Source organism: Phalangium opilio, unplaced genomic scaffold, assembly GCF_054372755.1.
Source record: "Phalangium opilio isolate 3A_F unplaced genomic scaffold, DU_Popi_V2 ptg000329l_1, whole genome shotgun sequence".
Taxonomy (NCBI): domain Eukaryota; kingdom Metazoa; phylum Arthropoda; class Arachnida; order Opiliones; family Phalangiidae; genus Phalangium; species Phalangium opilio.
The window spans coordinates 5,363,452-5,370,103 of record NW_028324226.1 but is presented as its reverse complement, the minus strand read 5'-3'; the positions used below and the strand labels follow the sequence as shown (position 1 = coordinate 5,370,103).

The following is a 6,652-nucleotide window of genomic DNA, read 5'->3' as shown; positions in this document are numbered from 1 at the left end:
ATTAGCTCCGATTCCTTGCAAGGGGAGGAATGATTCACCAAGAGGGGGGAAAAAATCTCTGTCGTTTTCGAAAACATAAGCGTTTTCTATCAAATCATTAGGAACAATAAAAACCGCGAGAGATAACTTCTTATTATTCGAAGATGTTATAGGACTTCTTATCAAAATGCCAAGTTAGCTATAGCGGGGTTAACAGGGAAAAAAACGCCCTCGCATATACAGATTACAATAAGCAATCACCTATTTTAACTTGCTTATTAAATTACAAGGTGTCTTATCGTTCGAAAGGTCATACAATAACACAATAATTAACAAGGTAAATTACATGTTTTCAAACATGGGTCACGTAGCCACGAATAGGTTCCTTGAAACAGGGCAACATACGAGAGAGACATAGTTAGGTCAACACCAATATGAGATGGTAACACAACTTCGTTGGTTGTCACGTCTCGGTTTACCACTACACCCAATCTCAGGTACGATCCATTAAGAGGCAATTTTTCAAAAGTCTGGGGAGGGGGTGAAATAGACTCTAGTATTTGACCACCTTGACGTAACATATCGTTTACTTGGCAAGTGACGCAAGGAGTGGTGAGGTCAACCCACCTCCAGCGGGCAAGGGGCAGTTGGCACTTGTAGGGTATGATTGCCCAGAAGCTTAGCTTACAGGAATGCGCCACACTACCTACTTTTCAATTATTTAAAAATGGAAATATGTAATTTATCCTCACCCCTTCTATGCATTGTAAAGGAACCCACCTGTAAACAAGCCACAGGCTTAGTGTGGAAATCCCTTCATAGACAAAGTTAAAAAAAAATACATGATATCATTGGAATAAATTTTTGTAAAATATAGGAAAAAAATTTGAATAAATAGACGCAAAAGTTTTGGAGAAAAACATACTTTTCTAAAAGTTGATATTCAAATAATCACTTGTATTAACCAAATTTATTCTTTCATCAAAAATGTTACAGCGGCAGTCAATTCTAGGAGAGCGATAGCTCTCTTAGATAAGACCTCATACCGACTTTAATGTATAAGGATGGTTTTTTGATTGGTTATAACTTTTTTTGTATCGTATTAACTGCTTTGAAAAAATTCCACAGAACTACAATTCGGGCCCTCAATATGTGGTTAAAATTTCAAGAAGATCCACCCATTAGTTTATTGTATAAAAAATAAAGTTGCTAAGGGTGGTTTTCATTTCCATAAAATTAATCAGCCCTTTTGGTGAAAAAGTTAAATTTTCCCATAGAAATAACATGGAGTTTTTTTCAAATTTAGCCATTTTGTGGCCACCTTTTTGACATGAAATATTCGTTTGTTACGTTTGGGAACGGTTTGATATCAAAATTTAAACCTTTTTCTAGGACCATTTTTAAGGTTTTTGAGAAAAATTAATTTTAAGTATGTTTAATTTTAAATTTTAAAAACTACCCCAATCTGCGATATTTAGATGGATACACTGTTTTATTAGGAAATATCAGCGCAGCCAATATTGGCCTTTTTTAACGTATAGTTGCCTCATAATAATCCGATTGTTTCTTCTTAATGCCTTTTGGTTGGAATGGCCTATCGATAGTGAGATAAGACGGCTTTAATATTGCTGCAGTGACGTTGACGCGGCCGCTACAGCGACGCCATCAAAACACACGGGTCTAAATTGTCGCGGATATAGTCAAATTCAAACTAGCTTAATGGACATTTTAACTTTTCCCTGCTAATTATTCTGGATTACCAATAAAAGATAATTAAACTAGACTCCCAATTAAAGATAAATAAACTAGATTACGAATTTAAATAATTAAAGTAGTTTACCAATTAAACGTTCTTAAAATAAATTATCAATTAGAGTTAATTAAACTAGACTACAAATTAGAGGTTATTAAACTAGATTACGAATTAATGGTTACTAATTAAATTACGAATTAATGGTTACTAATTAAATTACGAATTAAGGGTTACTAATTAAATTACCAATTAAGGGTTACTAATCTAGATTATCAATTAAGGGTAATTAATCTAGATTACCAATTAAGGGTAATTAATCTAGATTACCAATTAAGGGTAATTAATCTAGATTACCAATTAAGGGTAATTAATCTAGATTACCAATTAAGGGTAATTAATCTAGATTACCAATTAAGGGTAATTAATCTAGATTACCAATTAAGGGTAATAAATCTAGATTACCAATTAAGGGTAATTAATCTAGATTACCAATTAAGGGTAATTAATCTAGATTACCAATTAAGGGTAATTAATCTAGATTACCAATTAAGGATAATTAATCTAGATTACCAATTAAGGGTAATTAATCTAGATTACCAATTAAGGGTAATTAAACCAGATTACCGACGACCGGTAATTAAGCTAGATTACCGACGACCGGTAATTAAGCTAGATTACCGACGACCGGTAATTAAGCTAGATTACCGACGACCGGTAATTAAGCTAGATTACCGACGACCGGTAATTAAGCTAGATTACCGATGACCGGTAATTAAGCTAGATTACCGACGACCGGTAATTAAGCTAGATTACCGACGATCGGTAATTAAGCTAGATTACCGACGATCGGTAATTAAGCTAGATTACCGACGACCGGTAATTAAGCTAGATTAACGACGATCGGTAATTAAGCTAGATTACCGACGACCGGTAATTAAGCTAGATTACCGACGACCGGTAATTAAGCTAGATTACCGACGACCGGTAATTAAGCTAGATTACCGACGACCGGTAATTAAGCTAGATTAACGACGATCGGTAATTAAGCTAGATTACCGACGACCGGTAATTAAGCTAGATTACCGACGACCGGTAATTGAGCTAGATTACCGACGACCGGTAATTAAGCTAGATTACCGACGACCGGTAATTAAGCTAGACTAACGACGACCGGAAATTAAGCTAGATTACCGACGACCGGTAATTAAGCTAGATTACCGACGACCGGTAATTAAGCTAGATTAACGACGACCGGTAATTAAGCTAGATTACCGACGACCGGTAATCAAGCTAGATTAACGACGACCGGTAATTAAGCTAGATTACCGACGACCGGCAATTAAGCTAGATTACCGACGACCGGTAATTAAGCTAGATTACCGACGACCGGTAATTAAGCTAGATTACCGACGACTGGTAATACCGACGACCGGTAATTAAGCTAGATTACCGACGACCGGTAATTAAGCTAGATTACCGACGACCGGTAATTAAGCTAGATTAACGACGACCGGTAATTAAGCTAGATTACCGACGACCGGTAATTAAGCTAGATTACCGACGACCGGTAATTAAGCTAGATTACCGACGACCGGTAATTAAGCTAGATTACCGACGACCGGTAATTAAGCTAGATTACCGACGACCGGTAATTAAGCTAGATTACCGATGACCGGTAATTAAGCTAGATTACCGACGACCGGTAATTAAGCTAGATTACCGACGATCGGTAATTAAGCTAGATTACCGACGATCGGTAATTAAGCTAGATTACCGACGACCGGTAATTAAGCTAGATTAACGACGATCGGTAATTAAGCTAGATTACCGACGACCGGTAATTAAGCTAGATTACCGACGACCGGTAATTAAGCTAGATTACCGACGACCGGTAATTAAGCTAGATTACCGACGACCGGTAATTAAGCTAGATTAACGACGATCGGTAATTAAGCTAGATTACCGACGACCGGTAATTAAGCTAGATTACCGACGACCGGTAATTGAGCTAGATTACCGACGACCGGTAATTAAGCTAGATTACCGACGACCGGTAATTAAGCTAGACTAACGACGACCGGAAATTAAGCTAGATTACCGACGACCGGTAATTAAGCTAGATTACCGACGACCGGTAATTAAGCTAGATTACCGACGACCGGTAATTAAGCTAGATTACCGACGACCGGAAATTAAGCTAGATTACCGACGACCGGTAATTAAGCTAGATTACCGACGACTGGTAATTTAGCGGCATTACCGACGACTGGTAATTTAGTCGCATTACCGACGACTAGTAATTTAGCCGTATTACCGACGACCGGTAATTAAGCTAGATTAACGACGACCGGTAATTAAGCTAGATTACCGACGACCGGTAATTAAGCTAGATTACTGACGACCGGTAATTAAGCTAGATTACCGACGACCGGTAATTAAGCTACATTACAGACGAATGGTAATTAAGCTAGATTACCGACGACTGGTAATACCGACGATCGGTAATTAAGCTAGATTACCGACGACCGGTAATTAAGCTAGATTACCGACGACCGGTAATTAAGCTAGATTACCGACGACCGGTAATTAAGCTAGATTACCGACGATCGGTAATTAAGCTAGATTACCGACGACCGGTAATTAAGCTAGATTACCGACGACCGGTAATTAAGCTAGATTAACGACGACCGGTAATTAAGCTATATTACCGAGGACTGGTAATTAAGCTAGATTACCGACGACTGGTAATTAAGCTAGATTAACGACGACCGGTAATTAAGCTAGATTACCGACGACCGGTAATTAAGCTAGATTACTGACGACCGGTAATTAAGCTAGATTACCGACGACCGGTAATTAAGCTACATTACAGACGAATGGTAATTAAGCTAGATTACCGACGACTGGTAATACCGACGATCGGTAATTAAGCTAGATTACCGACGACCGGTAATTAAGCTAGATTACCGACGACCGGTAATTAAGCTAGATTACCGACGACCGGTAATTAAGCTAGATTACCGACGATCGGTAATTAAGCTAGATTACCGACGACCGGTAATTAAGCTAGATTACCGACGACCGGTAATTAAGCTAGATTAACGACGACCGGTAATTAAGCTATATTACCGAGGACTGGTAATTAAGCTAGATTACCGACGACTGGTAATTAAGCTAGATTACCGACGACCGGTAATTAAGCTAGATTACCGACGACTGGTAATTTAGCCGCATTACCGACGACTGGTAATTTAGTCGCATTACCGACGACTAGTAATTTAGCCGTATTACCGACGGCTGGTATTTAAGCTAGATTACCGATGGACGCGCAACGGCCTAGGACTTTTTCTCCCATATTTTCTAAAGAATTTTAATTAATATGAAGACTGAAGTGACAGATATTAATAAAATCTGTTTATGTTTTTACATTTTAATTTCTTTGAATCACTCTCACAATTGCCAAACGCACAGATCTTTAATTTTCCTATTTTTAATTATTTTATTAAACTCTACTTTTAAATTGATGCAAAAAAATTTACATTTGTCCAAAGTCTTAGCGAAATGAGACCAAGCGGCCATTTTACTAGTTTACATTGTACCGTCTTTCTCCAAGACCTTGTCGTCTGCTAGCTTTTTTTCTTTATTATTTTGGGACACTTTAGCAAGAAAACTTTAACATGGGATCCGCCATTAAGATTTTGGTCCATTATATAGAAGGTTCATGGTGTAAACTTCAGTCCGACACATTGCCCAGTATAAATCCAATCCCTTCAACTCGTATTGAAAATTTTAAATTATCTAATTGGCTCACTAAAACTACGTTTTGATGACGTTGCTGACGGAGACGGCCAAAAATAGATCGTTGCTCTTTACCTCTGTCTTAATGACCAGCCTCTTCTTTCATACGCCCCCCCGGCCCCGACTCAAGGAAGGGTGTTTGACGTGCGCAAAAAGTCCCCTGTTCTCTATTCCTGCTTGTAAAATTACATGAATCTCTGTATCTCAGTCTTGGCTAAATAATTGAGGGTTTTAATGGCTTTGGTCCCATTGAACCGAATTCCCATTCGACAGAAGGGGGTTTTTTTTGGGGTCCCATTCGACCGAACGTAGCCAAAGGTGCGGTTTTATTATAGTCCCATTGGACCGAAATTCTATTGAACTGGAAGAAGACATACTGTGTGGTTTTGCATTAAATATATTTTTAATTTCACAACTTATTATTGTTAAAATAAATGTGAGTTGAAAATGTATTACTGCACTTATTTTAACTACGTTTTAATTACGGCGAACCTCACCTTATTTATATGAGTATTAAAAGCCCGCCTCTTGCCACGAACCATTTATTAGCAATAATAGAAATATTTTGGAAAAGATGTCAGATAATTAATTGGAGTATATGTTGGAAAAGGTGGCAGCTAATTTATAGGAGAATATTTTAGAAAAGGTGGTAGCTAATTAAAAGGAGAATATTTTGGAAAATGTGGCATCTAATTAGTAGGAGAATGTTTTGGAAAAGGTTGCAGCTAATTAATAGGAGAATATTTTGGAAAAGGTGGCAGCTAATTAATAGGAGAATGTTTTGGAAAAGGTGGTAGCTAATTAAAAGGAGCATATTTTGGAAAAGGTGGTAGCTAGTTAAAAGGAGAGTATTTTGGAAAATGTGGTAGCTAATTAGTAAGAGAATGTTTTGGAAAAGGTTGCAGCTAATTAATAGGAGAATATTTTGAAAAAGGTGGCAGCTAATTAATAGGAAAATCTTTTGGAAAAGGTGGCAGCTAATTAATAGGCGAATGTTTTGGAAAAGGTGGTAGCTATTTAAAGGGATAATATTTTGGAAAAGGTGTCAACGAATTATTGGAACCAAACCAAACCTAAACTAACCTAAGCTAACCTAACCTAAGCTAACCTAACTTAACCTAT

The 6,652-nt window shown here is 37.5% G+C and overlaps 1 long non-coding RNA gene across 1 annotated transcript; it reads left to right on the top strand.

Moving 5' to 3' along the window:
* Positions 1-985: 985 nt before the first annotated feature.
* LOC149610479 (uncharacterized) lies at positions 986-1,821 on the top strand. Its single transcript, XR_016376510.1, has 2 exons — positions 986-1,408; positions 1,479-1,821. It is a non-coding gene; the product is annotated as an uncharacterized LOC149610479 (long non-coding RNA).
* Positions 1,822-6,652: the final 4,831 nt, after the last annotated feature.